This window comes from Apodemus sylvaticus, chromosome 21, assembly GCF_947179515.1.
Source record: "Apodemus sylvaticus chromosome 21, mApoSyl1.1, whole genome shotgun sequence".
Taxonomy (NCBI): domain Eukaryota; kingdom Metazoa; phylum Chordata; class Mammalia; order Rodentia; family Muridae; genus Apodemus; species Apodemus sylvaticus.
In genome coordinates, this window is record NC_067492.1 from 8,352,563 (window position 1) to 8,368,874 (window position 16,312).

A 16,312-nucleotide genomic window follows, 5' to 3' on the forward strand; every position below is an offset into this window, starting at 1 on the left:
CTTCCCGGCGAACTGGGCTGCGTCGGTGGTGGAGGCCTTGGGTCGTGACCGGCGCGGGCAGAGCGAGCGATTGGGTTCCCGGCCCCCGGGGCAGGACGGCGTAAGTTCCCGAGAGGGACCGCCTCCCCTCACTCCCCGCCCTGGGAAGCGCTGCGCCGGCGCCCGGCGCTCCTCGGACTCGCCCAACCGCGCTGCAGCCACAGCCCCGGCCGAGCGCGGACGGGCGGAAAACGAAACCGCAGGCGGTTTAGCGGGCGCTTTGTCTCCAAGCGCCGCAAGCGGGACCCGGAGAGTGGCTTCAGGTCACGCAGTGCCACGAACAGCACAGGTTCCCTAGCAGGCAGCTCCGTGCATTCATTCATGAAGGCGCGCACACGCGTGCATTAACACGCGCCACGAGCACACTCGCAACGATGCCCCCAAGCGAGTCCTCAAATCACCAACTCAGACGCGCAGGCTTACACCCAGTGCGCGCCCCACTCACGCTCCCCAGGGTTGCCCGGGAAGCTGCCACTCTCAGAACTTAACTCACTGAGCAAAGTCTCCTCCGATCCCCCTCCCCCCACGCTTAACTCTGAAATCCGCTAAGTTGGCCCCGCGGCCCCGTGTCCCCTTTTACAAGCGCAGGTTCTGATTTCCTGAGAGATGGCAAAGTCCCGGGCAGGAAGTTTACAAGGCTCAACGTAAACACGTTCCGGGGGATCCTCTAATAATAAGAGTAGAGAAGCCCGCGGGCGCGGGGGGAGTTGGCCTGATGCCCCTATGGGCTCGGCCTGCCGCCGCCGCGGGGCCTCCGACGCAGCGCGCCAGGCCGGGTTCCGGAAAGCGGGTGGCGCAAGCGGGGAGCGCGGCAGGGAGCGGCCCTGGCTGCGGGGTCGCGGCCAGTGGGGAGGTGGTGCAGGGCGCAGGACCGCTCAGGATCCCAGGTGGACTCTGCGCTCCCGAAACCAGGTGAGTGTGGGCCTTCCAGACGCGCGCGCGCGCGAGCGCTCGCAGGGAGCCCTAATGGCGGGGAGGGTGATGAAGGGGACATTTACACAAGTTGGTGCAAGGGTCCATGGTGCTAGGCGGCTGCGCCCTGGCGCGAGCCACAAGAAGAGATGTGTGCGGGTCTCCTCAAAGCCCGCTGGCCTCAAGTTTCTTTGGATTCCTGGTTCCCCATCTTTTCTCCACCCCCACGCCTTCAGCTTTGGTGGTAGGCGCCTTGTCGCCTTAGAGGCGCCTGGCACGTCTGTGCGAGGGTCTTGGGGCTTACTGACTTAGGCTGCTACTCTGTAGCCGCTTCCTTTGGCAGGGCCGGGTTCTCAGGAGGCAAGAGTCGCTATTCCGGAACTTTCTCCAGGATAGACTTTAGAACTCTGGGGTCCAACTAAATAAAAAGGGCAGAAGGGGAGGTGAATGCTTATGTCTGGTTATGTGTTAGTGCACATAGATGCTCTGTCAAACCGGCTTCTGTGTCACGCAGTTGGCCTAGCCAGCATCCTTTAACACCATCCACAGACTGGCATGCACCTTCTCAGGGGATTTATGTACAGTTCAGGGACCCCGGCCTGGGAGGACACACCACATGTAGCCAGCGCGCTGCCGGGCTGTGCCTTCGCCCACACATAGCCACAAAATAACAAGAATGGGCCTTGTAGGCCAGGGCACACCCTCCCACTCCAGCCACACATTCCCACACGACCAATGTTTCTTTTTTTCTTTCGTTCTTTCCCTCTTTCTTTCACTCTCCATCATTTTCTTTTTATTTCCTTTTTTTTTTCCCTCTCCCCGCTGGCAACTCCAGACCTGGGGACTATGGGCTGAACCTCAGGGAGGGAAGTTCTTAGAAGGTCGCTACATATGGCCTTTAAGGAGAAGCTAGCTGAGAAGAAAGCTTCCAATTTCAGAGGCAGCACAGGCTGCATTTTGCATGCTCTGCTCCCCCAGTCCAAGAAAGTGGTAGTGGCCGTGCCTCTGACCTCAGACCAAGGGTGCCTCCAAATTGAGAGGCATGAAGCCCTTTTCCAGTTAGAGGATTTTTTGCCAATAGGCGACCTCCAGATCTGTCCTCCTTCCCCGAACTCCCACACACCACTGTCTTTCATAAAGCCCCTCCCTTGGAGACTCCTTTGGTTATTTTGTAGAGAAGCTTCCTTTCCAGGGGGAGGAAACTGAAGTCAGAGTTCCATTTGCCCTTCAGTCTTCAGGCCCAGATGCTAAGGCAGCCTGTGAGGGGTAGGGTCAGGATAGCTGTGGCAGGGAAGCCAGGGGGCCCAGCTGCCTGAGGCTCAGCCCGAATTCCCATTTTCCACTGAGGAGGGAGATGAAAGTACCCAAGAGGGTCAGAACCCCGAGAATGTCATCCTGTAGCTTGGACGACCCTCCACACAGTTAAACCACAGTTCTAGCAATGAGGGGACTTGCCTAAGTGTCTCGAAACAGCTCTCAGACACTCTGAGATCTCCCGTAATCCTGCATTTTTGAAGAGGAGAAACGGAGGTTCAGTCTTAAAGTGCTCCCTTAGCTGGACTAGTATGTCTCCTGGCCCCATAAATCATGTCCAACCGACGCTTTTATAAAGTGTCAACTGCAGCTGGGGGGGGGATGCCAAGTCGTTGGTCATTTTGTGTAACTAGGATGAAAATGACTTCGGGAGCAGGGCTACCATGCCTCCCTCCTAAGAGGCTGCGGGAGTTTGCTTTCCCCATATTCCAGTGAAGGACCACTCACAAATTTGGATGACCCCTGCCTAGGCCATTTTGTACTGAGCCAAGTTTCTCCCTTTAAACGCGGCTCCCACTAAAGCACCCACGTCTTACGGTTGTGGCAGCGGTGAGCCAAGACTACAGAAAAGAACGAATGTCACACAAAGTCCCCCGGGGAGCAGTCCCAGGGAGGCAGGACTCCTGGTCCGTGGAGTGATACCTGCTCTTAGCTGAAAATTCACAAGACTCCCTCCCCATCTCAGATCAAATCCCTGCGCTTAGCACTGGCCCCAGGAATGCCCGCATTTCGGGGAGGACGCCCCCCACTCCGGGGCCCCAGGTATCTGCGCTGGCTAATTGCTTAAGTGAAGCCGCCGGCCGAAAGCGCGCCCGGCGAAACCCGAGCGCGGAACCAGATCCTGCCTTGGCCGTCGGGCCGCGGGCGCCGCCGACCACCCACAGCGAGGCCGGCCGCCCTGCTGCACATTAGCAAGGGCCGACCCCACGCGAGACTGAGCATCCCCGGCATCCAGAAGGAGCGCGAGGGACGCAGGCCGAAGTGCAGGGATGGAGAGGGGTAGGGAAAATGATACGGACCATTCAGACTTTGGACACCAGAATCCGGAGTGCAGCTTGCCCGATGAGGTGACCCGTGGGCACGTGGGACAGGCACTAAGGGCTGCCGTGGAAACTCTAGAGGGATGTGGATGTAGAGGGTGAATGGAGAGCAGACTATGATGCACTCAGCCCTGCTTTGGACGGGAGGACCTGTGTCTGGTGCGGTGGCTTCGCGCGGCGCAGCCAATGTTTGAAGATTCTAACTGGGCAGGGCTCTCTTTCAGTCTTTCCACCGACTTAGTTGGTAGATTGCCTAACTAAAGTGTCGACAGAAAGCAGTGGTGGTCGTAATTCCTGCCTTCATGTTGTGGAGTCAGGAGGATTAGAAGTTCAAGGTCGTCCTTGAATTTAGCAAGTTCAGGGCAGCCTGAGACTTCTAAGATCTTTGTCTCCCAAATTAAAAAACAAACAAACAGGGAGGACACACCCTGTGTGCATGCACAATGCGGGATTGTGCGGTGTAATTACACCTGCAGGGTGGAACTGCTTTTTGCACGGTGGAGAAATGTGGACCGACCTTGTGTTATAGGCAGAATGTTCTGGAGTGTTCTAAATCTGTGCCCAGAAGGCAGGCTGTTGTAACCCTGCAGGCCTCAGGAAAATGTTGCGATGTATAGGCAGGCTGTGGGTGGTTTTTGTCGGGTGTAGGATGTGGTGCCCTTGAAGGAGTGAGGCAGCCACTTTTATTAGGGTGCACTCCAAAGTAAGGAGGGGCAGGATGTTCTGCCTAGCAGAAGACAGAGGACTTGCTCTCCAGTGGAAGAGGGTGAGGGGAGCCGAGGGCTCACAGCCTGTGAGGCCTGTCAACTGCCAGACACCATCAGTTCCTAAATCCTGTATCTCCACTAAGCACCCAACCCTGAGAACAGGTTAATAATTTAGTTTTAAAAAATAAATCTGTGGATGTGGTATAATTGGCAAAAACAAACAACAACAGAAACACAAAACGAAAAATCTAAAGCAAAACAAACACAAATTTCACTTGCCTAGGGAGCACAAAGCCCTGGGTTCCATACCCAGAACCAGATAAATCAGGCTGGTACAAGACTGTAGTCCTGTCACCTGGGGGGTAGAGACAGGAGAATCAGAAATTCAAGGCCATCCTGAGCTACACAGTGAGTTTAAGGGTAGCCTGGGCTACTGAACACTGTTTAAACAAGTGACTAAGAAGGTCAGCTCGGTGCCAAAGCCCGAGCTTGCTTCTTCCCACTGGCCCTTATTTCCAGAAGCGTCATTTTCCATGACGTCCTTCAGTGAAGTATTCGATGGCACTGCAGTCCCGGAATTTACAGCTCTTCTCTGAGAGCTGAGAGCTGGTCCCGAGCTGAGCTTTCCCGGATGGTCAGATCCTGTTTCTCTAAGAAGGCTAGGTTCTGACGCCGCGCCCGCCGGGTTTCTAGGCAGCGCTTTCTTCCCGCAGAGGCACCCCGACTATCTCCAAACATTTAAATTCTAGCTGCCTGAGAAGTTGTACTTAGGGAGAGAAGTGTGTGTGTGTGTGTGTGTGTGTGTGTGTGAGAGAGAGAGAGAGAGAGAGAGAGAGAGAGAGAGAGAGAGAGAGAGAGAGACTGAGCCACCAGAGAGGTTTTCTGGGGAGAGGTCAGGGCAGGGGGATACAGAGAGGTGAGGACCCGAGAGGTTGGGGGCGGATCCCAGAGAAAGTAGGACTGAGGTGGAGGACTAGGGGAGAGGAAACAGAATGAGCTTCCAAAACAACCCAACAGGAAAACACACACTAAGTGTCAGAGATATTTTTGTTTTATGTTGTTCAGGTTTAAGAGAGATTCAGTAAAGACACGCTCATTCCCACAGACAGCAGGAACACCCCGAGGGGAACCGATGAAGGGAGCGAGGCTGTGAGCAGCTGTGAGCTGACCGATCTGCCTGGGAAAACAGCTCAGATTTGTGCCTTTAAAACCAGCAATTTGCAGCCAGCAGCCTGCTGGTATGCAGGGCTCACTACCTAGGTGCCCGCAGACAACAGCCTCAGCACAGCGCACTCAGCAGCTAGCCCTGTCAATCGCAGCTAGCCCCGTCATCGTCATCGCTGTTAGAGGACATTGAAAGGGTGAAACTGCCTTAGCAGAGAGAAGCAGAGTTCAGGAGGCCAGCAAGAGAAGAGGGGACTCACCTGCCAGCTCCCAGCAAAGGCCAAGGCTGGCTGAAAAAGTAGGGGTGACACCCTCTTTGCACACCTCCTGCCAGCTATGGTGTGGAAGGTGTGGTGTATGAATATATATGTGTGTGTGTGTATATGTGTGTGTGTGTGTATGTGTATGTGTGTGTATATATGTGTGTGTGTGTGTGTGTGTGTGTGTGTGTGTATGCGTATGTATATGTATATCCTCTCTCCTTTGATGTCCCAGCCGGGCTATAAGGATTTATATTTGGGCTCAAGGTCAGACCTGCTTTGTGCTTCCAGGTTACAAGAGCCTGGGAGAGGATGGCAGTTTCCTGGGAATCAGAGAGGAAAATGAGGTTGGAGCATAGAATAGGGGAGTGAGCTGGCACTTGCAATCCAGAAGGCTGAGGCAGGAGGATCTCCGTGAATTTGAGGAAGAAAAGAAAATTGGGCCGGGAAGTCAGCAGTGCACACCTGGAGAGACTGGGGGCGTGTGCTCCAGACAGGGGTGACTAAGAAGGGGGTGGGGAGGCTTTCAGTGGAATGGGAGGATGGGGTGGAAGCAGAGAGTAAGGTTTCTTCAGAGAGAGGCTTGAAGCCCAGCTGAGACCCCCCCCCAGGGAGGTTGTGTGTGTCTCCTGCAGAATGGGGCCCTGAGGAAAAAGGTGTGTGTGTGTGTGTGTGGCACATACACCTGTGTGTGTGCACAATCCTATGCCTGTATGTATGTATATGCACCTGTGTGCATCTCTGTGTGCCTGCACGTGTGTTGTACACTCGTGTGCGTGAGCTCATGTGCCTGTGCATGTGTGCACACTCCTATGACTGTATGTGTGCACATGGTACTTGTGTGTGTGTGCACGCCCACCTATGTGCATCTCTGTGTGCCTGTGCATGTGTTATGTATGTTCCTATGTATACACATGGCACTTGTGTGTGTGCCTGTGAATGTGTGTGTGTGTGTGTCTATTTGTGTATTGGTGAAGAACTCTGCTCTGATTACCCTCTGTTGGCACATAGAGAAGATCCCAGAGGCAAAAATTACAGGACTGTCAAGGTACTTGCCTCAGTTTCTTCATTTTGCTAACAGGGTAATAATGTCTGTTCATCCCTGGGCTGACAGACATCAGAACTACAGTGTTCTAGGAGGCTGGCCAGTCTGGGAGGAAAGACACTGCAAACTCAAACCAGTTAAATCGTTAAACGAACAAACATGCATAACCACTCCGGCCCTGTAGTGAGGATTTATGGTTACGTTTGGGTTCTGTTGCTCTGTGGCTCAGAGCCAGTGGCCTTGCCTCTCTGTGCAAACAAGAATAAGGACACAGTCTCTCGTCTGTGTGGTTGAGAGGATCAGACGTGCCAGTAATTGTTGGCTGGGTTTGTTCTTCCCAAGGTGCAGAGATCCCAGGAACCTTGCTGTTTACGAAGACTGAGGGTTGAGAGCTAATATCCCCCTTTTGAGACAGCAGCCGCTCAAAGTGGTGGAGTCCTAGCCTGGGCACAGAAGCTAATGGGAAGGAGGGTCGGAGGTCGAGGGGCAGGCGAGGGGCAAGTGCGCCTGCCTGCTTTCTGAGAAGGGCGTGGGGCCTAGGATAACACGAGGCACTTCCCACACAGGGAAGCGGGTGCCAGCTCCGGGGCCGTTTCCACGGAGCTAGTCCTGGCGGCCTCAGCCCCGGATAAGCTTCCCACTCTGGTAGGGTGCTGTCCTGGAGCAGGCTCCCTCTCCATTCAGAGGCTGTGATTTCCGGCTTCCCTCACGGCTGCCCTGAAAACTGCCGGACAGCCTAGAGAAACTCTGAGCACCTGCCCCCCTCAGCCCGTTTCACGGTGGGATGGCAAAGCTCGTCCCGGGGCTAACAGGAAGGTCTCGGGACCTGGGAGCTGGTGGAAGGGGCTTCTCTTGGGGCTGGGTGTGCAGATCCCTTCAGTGCTGCTAGCGAGGAGGACCTGGGAGACTCCACCTGGGTGGCAGGCAAGATTGATGCTGGGTACTCTAGCTTCCCGACACACATCTTTCTTTCTTTCTCTTTCGTTTTATTTTCTTTTTCTTTCCTTTCCGTTCTCCTTCCTTTCTTTTTGTTGTGTTTTCATTTTTTGGATATTTTGTTTTTCGTTTTTTGTCCCCGCCCCCCTGGCTGTCATGGGACTCCCTCTGTACACCACGCTGACCTTCCTCGCAGAGATCTGCCTGCCTCTGCCTCTTCAATGCTGGAATGAAAGGAGTCCGACCGCGTCCCCCTCCCCCGCATTCCACCACCCGCCCTTTCCGCCGCCGCTGTTCACTGGTTCCCCTTGCCTCCTAGCTTGGCAGGAGGGCTGGACCAGCGGGCGGCGAGGGGTGGGGGTGGGGTAGGGGGGAGTACCACTTTCCCAGCAGCGCTTTCTCCTGCCCTTTTCTGAGAAGTGCCTGGAGCGGGTGGAGTGGGCTTGGCTGACCACCTCTGCAGCAGCAGCGCCCTCAGAGCAGACCCAGTCTTTCTCAGTAGGTGACTCATCCTCCGACCTCCCTCCCGGTCTGGGGAGTTAAGAGAGAGTCTTTATCGAGGCTTCTGTCAAGGTATGAATTTGTAAAACAAGGGGCTGCTATTTGAAGGCCAGAGCTCTCAGGTCCCATCACAAACAGATCCAAAAGTGGCTGTTTTTGAACCAGGGTCTCCATCTAGGGCCTTTGAAAAACCCACTAGTACCCACTAAGTACTTAGTCTCTTGCAGTTTAAGATTCTCTCCCTCTATCTTGCCCCCTCTCTCCTCCGTCTCTGCCCCACCCTCCTCTCTTTAGGGCTGTTATTTTTTTTCCACCCACTTAACTTTCAAGGTGTTACCAGCCAGTAGTATTTACTCCCACACCCCACACACCCCCAGCCTAGCCAAGCAAATTGATACACAAAGGAGTCAAAACCACCACGGAGCCTCTGTCTGAGCTTTTTCTCATCGCTTTTTATTTTACAATTTATTTCCTTAAAGCTCAGAAGCACCCCCAATTCTTCACAGTCTGATCACTTGCAGCCCCTAGTCTCTGTTCGTTTTGAAAGGAATTTCCCCGCCTCACTCGTACTACTTGGGGGTTCCCTACACCCAGCACCAGGGAGCTCCCACACCCCGTGTTCTTAGTAGTTCACAATTAATTGCCTGCAAAAATTCTGTCCCTGGCGTGGGAGGATGTGCATAATTAGCTGCTTTTTTTTTTTTGGAAAATATAAACGCAAACATATTTCAAATACTTCCTACTATCCTTAGGTCAGGTCTATTTGGAATCTTCCCTCGCACCTCCCTTCTCTCTGTGAAGACCCGAAGACTGCTTTCTCTACTTCGGCCCTCGGATGGGGGGTCATTATTTTTCCTGCAAATTGGGCTGAGACCTATTTAATTCGCCATGAAAACCAACCTAATTAGGAATCGAATTCGCTCTTTGCCGGGCTTGAACGAGCGTCCTCTCCTCCCTCCCTCCTCCCTAGCTCTGAGCCGGGTTTCTGACGGCTTTCTGAACTCCCTTCCTACGGAGGTGAGCGTCCTTGGCGGCCTCCTACCTGCTCCTAAGTTTTCCTCTCTCTCTCCTTTTTAAGCAGCCGAGACCCACTTGATTCTGTAAGTCTGTCGGGAACATTTTTTTTTTTCCATCGTAGTCTCCCAGGAGAAGAACCATTTTTGGCTGGCTTTCGGCCGAGGCGGTACATTGTTGGTCTGGATGACGGAAGAGACTGAGAAAACACCGTTAGTAGTCAGGTCGGTTCTGGCCGGGCGACCCCAGGAGCAGCAGGATCCAAAAGAGTCCCCTAGGGCAAGGCAGCGGGAGGGTGCCTGGCTGATTCCTGTTGCTCGTGCGGAGAGCAGTTCTTTGACTGCGGTTGGGCTAATGACGGGTCCTGATTTTGTGAACTCCGTGTTTATTTTCCCTCTACCAGCCGGGGGAGGAGTGCAACCTGGGGAAAGACCCTCGGGCCCAAATCCCTCTCTGTTACTTTTTCTGGGAAACCGGCTGAGGCTCTCTCCTAATGCGCCCCATTGCCTGCCACATACCATTGCAAAGGCTGTCGGGGTTGGGGTTAGGGCAGATTTCAGTCTTTCTTCCCTCCTGCTCTTGCAAGAGCGAGGCCAGGGGCCGAGAGACACAGGGATACACATGTCACCCACTTCAGCACCTTCTGCCCTGGACACCTCCTTTGGCCAAGTTCTGAGTACACAACCCTAGGTACAGGCAGCCTCCACCCTGGGGCCCGGAAGGGAACCCTGAGCAAATGTACGGACTTGTGCAGCCCAGGCTGCCTCTGAAGTGAGGTGACCGCGTCTGTGGACTGGGTGTGCTTCCAACTGATATTGGACATGAAAACTCAAGAGACGTTCTTAAACTGGAAGACGTGGATCCAGTCATGCAAACGCCTCAGCGGTCACGTCAAGGCTTAGCCTGAGCCGGTGGCGAGACTGGCTTATGACTCCACCTGCCCTGAAGCCGATGGGGTCTGGTTGATTTTTCCAATACTTTTCATTCGTCATTTCCAGCGATCACAGGGCCCAGGTGGAAACCGGAGAGCCCCAAACAGACCACAGCAATCAGTTACCCAGGACACCCTTCACAAATCCTGCATGCATTTGATGTGACTCCACCAGAAGGTCCAGTTGCCAATGCCTAGCTGAGGTTCCAGGTCCGGCCTTACCCCCAACTCCTTCTCCCTCCGCCTCCAGTTGAAGAAAGGCCTGGCCGGCTCCAACTCAATTAGTGCAAAAGCCGGCCGTTGGGCACCCGGGGCCTATGCGGGCAGGGCAGGGAGCGTCCTGGCAGGCAGGTAGAGAGGAGCTGGCTAGACCCAGGTGTTATCAGCAAGTAGTTTAATCAGGAATTTGTGCTGGCCACTCCACACAGCCACACGGACTCTGCCAGCCGGTTGACGGTGGGGGTGAGACCGGAGAGGCTGGAGCCCCAGGCTTCAAAGCCTCCTGAGGTACAGCGGCCTTGGGGAGGGCAATGTCCGTGACAATTGGTGACCCCGAGTGCCGCCTGAATAGAAGCCGGCGGGCCAGTGGGCGCTGGACCATCTTCCCGGCGAAGTAGGTGGCCCTGTATATTTTTGTTCAAGTGGTGTTTACCTTAATGGAAAAGGGATGGGGTTACAAACAGCCTGCGATCAGAGTCAGGGGCCGCTGGGGATTCCACATTGCAAGGGCTCTCGCTTTGCCTGGGGAGACCTAGCAGGAACCCCACCCTGCATGGGGTGCTGCTGTAGGAATCCCCACTCCCGTGAGCACCCATTCAGCTCTCCCGATTAGAAAGCCTTGCTGCCCCAGGCGGCCATGCAATTGGGTTTACAGAGGAGAAAGGCCCATTAAAAACCCCAAGGGCTTTTCCCAAAAGGGCCCCGGGGGGGAGAGGGTGATAACCCTTCCCCACCACACTTTTCCTTTCTTAGCAACAGATTTTGCCAGGAGTTTGACTCTGATTCCTCCCTCCTCCAGAGCAGAGGTCTTTCCACAGACACAGGTCCCCAGTCCTAAGACAAATTTTCCCCTCCTTTTCTCCAACAACTGGCCACTGCCCTCCTTTCTCCACCTATGGGATGAAACAAGATGTCGGAGGTAGGGGCAGACCAGGCTTCTGTCAGAGGAGAACTCCGAATACCAAAAATCAAACCAAAAATCAGGAGCCACATGGTTCCTCTGGGAGGTTTCCAGTTCCTTTCCAGGACAGCAGCTTGACCTAGAGAAGTCAGATCCACTCAGGGACCGTCCACCCTGCTGCTCAGCTCAGAGCCTTGTCCGATCTTTGCCTGGAAGACAGGGGACTGGTCAGTTAGGGTTATCTGACACACTTCCGATGATGTTGTGCAGACTAGATGGGACCTGGTCTCCAGGGTGCCTGCAAGAAGGAGGGGCCCTGTCAGCTTCCCACCTAGCGAGCTGAACAATAGGTCAGTTTGGGGGTACCATAATCTCCTCCTCATTTAGGGCCTTCTTCCCAACTGTAAAACTTCAGCAGCTTCGTGTGAGGGAGCTAAGGCCAACCTAGCTCAGGAGACAACCTCCCAAAGGAGGGGCGAGGGACCCCATAAGTTCTGGCATGAGCTTGTCCTTGGATGGGGTGTTCAAGGGGGAGAGTTTTGGGTTTGAAAATATATTTTTGTATTTACTTTTGAGACAGGGCCTCACTTTACAGCCTAACTGGACCCCGAGCACTGGCCTTAAACTCACTGGGATTCTCCTGCCTCTTTCTGGAAGGCTGGGATTGCAAGCCTGATAGACCACCATTCCAGGGTTAGGCATTCCGCTCCTCCACTCAGCCGCCTTAGGGCGGTGTGCTGAGCTTCTGAGCACAGGCTAGCTCCTCAGTGTTCCTGCATTTTGTAATGGAGCCAGAGGCCCAGCTGGGCTTTTCTTTTCCCTCTTTTTGCCTCCTTCCTTCCTCTCTCTCTCCCTCCTTCCCTTCTTTCCTTCCTTCCTGTCTGCTTTGTTTTTTGAGACAGAGTTTTTCTCAGTAGCCCCATTGTCCCAGAACTTGCTCTGTACATCAGGCTTGCCTCAAACGCAGAAGGGGTACACCCCCACGCTCTGCGCTTGCTGGGCTTTTCTTAGTCACGGAAAGGTCTTGGGTGGCGGGCGAGGGAGGTGTGTGGTTGTACTGGGGTGGGAGGCAGCACCTCGACTTCCCCAGACACTTACAGTCCTAACCCGGCAACACAGAACAAAGCGGCGTGAGTCACGGTTATTGGCATCCAGCTGTCTTTCAAAGACATTTCTTCAAACCTGCGGACTTGCTGACACCCCCCTGACAGGCTCTGGAGGCTTGACACTGAGCAGCCTAAAGAGAGGAATCCAAGCGTGCAGAGAGGGAAATGCAGAGTGAGGGGTCGGGAAGGGAAAGCCTCTCTGTGGCTGTGGTCACAGCTTCGTGCCCACTTTCCTGCCAGGCCTTGATCCAGAGTGGACAGGCCACGCCCCCATCGTCTGCCCCCGACTGGTGGGTACAGGTACAGTCTGCATTCTGTACACCTTCAAACCGTGTGGGTGTGTAGTCTGTCCAGCGAGGTGGCCAATCTTTCCCTTTGGCCCCCGGGGTGCAGGAGCAGGAGGGTCTAAGGGAGTGAGCTCCCCCTCAGGACTAGGGTGGCCCTCGTGCGGCCAGCCTGGGACACCAGGGTGGGACCTGGCTGAGCATCCCTGGGCCCAGGCAAAGCTTTCTCTGTCACTCCACTTTCTCCTGGGCTGGGGACACCAGATGCGGAGTCCTGAGTGCACTGGCAGGGTCCCGTGTGTGCGCCCCAGCCGTTTCTTCCATCCTGCAATTAAACCCGAGGTCAAATATCTCCTTAACGACGCTATCAGGCCAGAGCCTCATTACAGCATATATTTAGCCATAAAATAAGGGTTGTACGGAGCAGGGCATGGAAATGACTGCATTCTGGGAATGAATCCTTTTAGCAGAAACCAGGGCTGTTATTTACCGCGAGAGCTAAGTACAGGCTGGGCTCTCCAGGCGACCCAGGCAGGAGCAGATAACTTCCAGGCTCTTCTGGCATTGCCTGTGCCCACCGCAGGCCTGGTGTCTGCCTCCGGGTTGCTGCACCGCTGTGGACCAGGAGCTGGTGTTCTGACAAACGCCCAACAGGCTTGTAGCTGGGAGGCCTCTGGAGGACTGTACAAAGGGGTGCCAGTAACAGTGTGGGAATGGACAACGTCTGCAGGCTGCTGGGCTGCTTTGGGTGGGCTACCCAGCCTCTCTGTGCTGTATAGAGGAGAAGTCAAGCATCTTCCCAGAACCCTTGAGAGGAGTTAAGTTGGAGATCTCAGTGAAGGCTGCAGGCCAGGGAGAGACTGCCAGGAGCAGGCAGGTCAGACTGGGGGTGCAGCTAGGTAGGGGAGCCTTGCCTGGTGTCCTGTGTTGGACCCCATCACAAAAGAGGGGAGAGGGGAGAGGTAGGGGAGGAAGGGAAGAGGAGGAGAGGAGGAAGAGAGAAGAGAGGGAAGGAGGAGAGGAGAAGGGTAAGGGAGGAGTAGAGTGTAACTCTGGGCTCTTGGGAGGGGTGAATGAGCAGAGCCCCCCCACACACACACAATGGGCACAGTGGAACTGGGGACCAGGGGAGAGGGCTGGACTTTGGCTCCCAGGCCCCGCCCTAGGTTGGCATCCCACAGCTCCAACCTGGGCTGAGCAGAAGTGGTTCCAAGCCACCCTCTTGCAGCCTCCTCTCTCACCCCACCACCTTGTGCCACACCATCCTGGGGACAGGTGGCCCAAGTGGACCCAGAGCCCTTCGAACACACTGGAAAACACATTTCACTCTGAGGGACCAGGACTGTGTGGGCAGGAACATCCCAAATCGTGCCTCTCGGGAAGTGGCTTGGGTGACCCGCAAGCTACAAATATTTGGACATATCAGAGGAGAGAAGGGAGTCCCCAGTCTAAATGTTTGCCCGAGGTCTCTGGAGGGCAGATTAGTCACAAGGCTGAACGCCCCCTACACGCACACGCATGCACACGCACATGCATACACACATGCAGCCCAGCTCTGAGCTAGAGGAAGATGGGCTAGAGGTCCCCAGCCCAGCTGGCCAGGGTTCAACTTTCAGCTTCCAGGTCAGGCAAGATCAAGCAAGACCTTCTACCTGTGCTCCATGACCACACCTGTGCTCCATGATCACACCTGTGCTCCGTGATCACACCTGTGCTCCATGATCACACCTGTGCTCCATGATCACACCTGTACTCCATGATCACACCTGTACTCCATGATCACACTTGTACTCCATGATCCTGCCCAGAGGTCCGGAGTGTCTCACACAGTGGTGTGAGCTGCACTGGCCCTGCCTGCTGGAATACACCTGTACTCCACATACACGCATGTACACGGGCACACAGCCTCTCGGCCCCCAGAACACTCCTGTTCTCCCTTCCTTTGCACCCATTCAGAACACTGTGGTAAGGGGAGGAAGTTTTTACCTTTCTTTTCACATACACACATATGTACACACACATGCATACAATATACATGGGCACCTGTCCCCAGAATGGTGCAGTGCGGGCTGGTGGGGTGAGAGAGGAGGCCAGAAGGAGGTGACTTGGAACCTTTTCTGCTTAGCCCAGGCTGGAGCTGAGGGATGGCAACCTGGGGTCTAGCCTGGGAGCCAACGTCTAGCCCTCTCTCCTCTGGTCCCCAGCTCTCTTCTGCCTCTTGCCGCTGGCTCTGCTCACTGTGTTGGTTGGTGGTTAGGTTTGTTCTCAGAAGAGCAGGATGCAGATTCTCCCATAGTCCCAGATGTTCATCGCTGATCTGCAGCAGAGGCTGTGCTGTAGAGATCTGAATTATTGCAATGAAATCGGGAGTGGAAAGTGGTCCGGTTACAGTCCCAAACTGCTCAAGGCCTCCAAGAGTGAGCCAGGAACAGAAGACATGGGACATGGAGATGACAGCTCTGCTGAAGAATTCCATACCTTGTCACCAGGCTCTGTGTCCAGCCACTGGGCTCGGGCCACCTGCACCTTGAATCAGAAGCCAGGATCTCCATATCCTCAGGAGCACTTGGGCTGTTTCATTGTTGGGACTGTCTCTCATTCTCTCTCCATCTGAGATGACAGATTTGTTTCCCTCGACTCAGGCCCCATTTCCAGAGCCGTGTCACCTCGAGAGTGTCCCTCGTGGTACCAACACCCCAGGACGGAGCCCAAGCTTTATGTCCCAAAGAGGTTTATGGTTTTTTGTTTGTTGTTTGTTTTTGTGCTTTCTTCCCCTGAGAGTGGGATTTTGGGAGACACTCAGCAGACTTAGGTGACTCAGGCTCCGCTGAGCCTTTCTGGAATCGGATTTGGCCCATTCTCTTGCCTCTCCAGGATCATCACAGCTGACCCACGGGGAGACTGAAGGAGGAGGGCATCCGGCCAGTTTGGCTATTGCAGTTGTGTGTTGTCCCTGAGCAGCAGGGAGGCTCACAGAGGCTACATGAGGAGGTAGGCATCAAATGAGAACATGAGGAGGTGGAGGGGCCCCCAGGGTCTCACAGTGGGGCCTGGGGGGAGATAGAGGGGCCCCCAGGATCTCACCCTGAGATTGAGACCAGGGGCGGAGCTGGAGGCTGAGTCTTCAGAGATGCTGATGCCCTTTGTCATGTGACCTTCAGGGATTGAACTTGAGGCTCTGGGGTTCTGGGGTTCACTTCCCACTGGAAGGTGCAAAAGGAGTTGGGCTCAGGGTGTCTGGGTGCTGAGTCCTGAATGTGTGCATGTGGTGACCGAGGGCTCCCAAGCACCTGAAGTCACAGTGTGTGTGTGTGTGTGTGTGTGTGTGTGTGTGTGTGTGTGTGTGCGCGTGCGTGCGTGCGTGCATGCATGCATGCATGCATGCATGTGTGTAGGTGTATGGCTTGTGTCTTCATGCCCATGGATGAGTTTGCATGCCTTTCCTGCATGCACATGTGAATTCTTACCTGTGCTTTTTTTTTCTTCTTCCGAGAAATTAGAGTGTCTGTCCCCTCATCCAGACATTTTGCAAACAGGATATGGCAGGATCAGCCATTGCAGCATTTCCGTAGAAGCCAGCCCCACCCACAGATACAGGGTGAACCTCAGAGGGGTGGGGAAGCGGGTGAGAGGGGAGGGTGGGAGGGTAGAGGGGAGCAGGGCAAGCCTGAGCTGCTGGGGCCGATGCTGGTCTTGGTGCGTGGAGGTGGAATACCACACCTACCTAGTTACGTTTTGTTACTCTGTGATTAAAAAGGAATGAAACGATCTTTTGTTTGCTGTTTGTTTTTTTTTAAGACGGTGACTCAACATATAGCTCTGGCTCCTCTGGACTCCACAGCTAGCCTTGAATTTACAAAGATCTGTCTGCTTCTGCCTCCCAAGTGCTGGGATTATGGGTATGTGCTATGTGTGCAGCCAAAAATTGTCTTCTTGAGT

At 54.6% G+C, this 16,312-nt stretch overlaps 1 long non-coding RNA gene across 1 annotated transcript; it reads left to right on the plus strand.

Moving 5' to 3' along the window:
* Nucleotides 1-834: 834 nt before the first annotated feature.
* Nucleotides 835-16,000, plus strand: LOC127671946 (uncharacterized). The gene is made up of 3 exons (XR_007974807.1): nt 835-951; nt 15,248-15,364; nt 15,867-16,000. It is a non-coding gene; the product is annotated as an uncharacterized LOC127671946 (long non-coding RNA).
* Nucleotides 16,001-16,312: the final 312 nt, after the last annotated feature.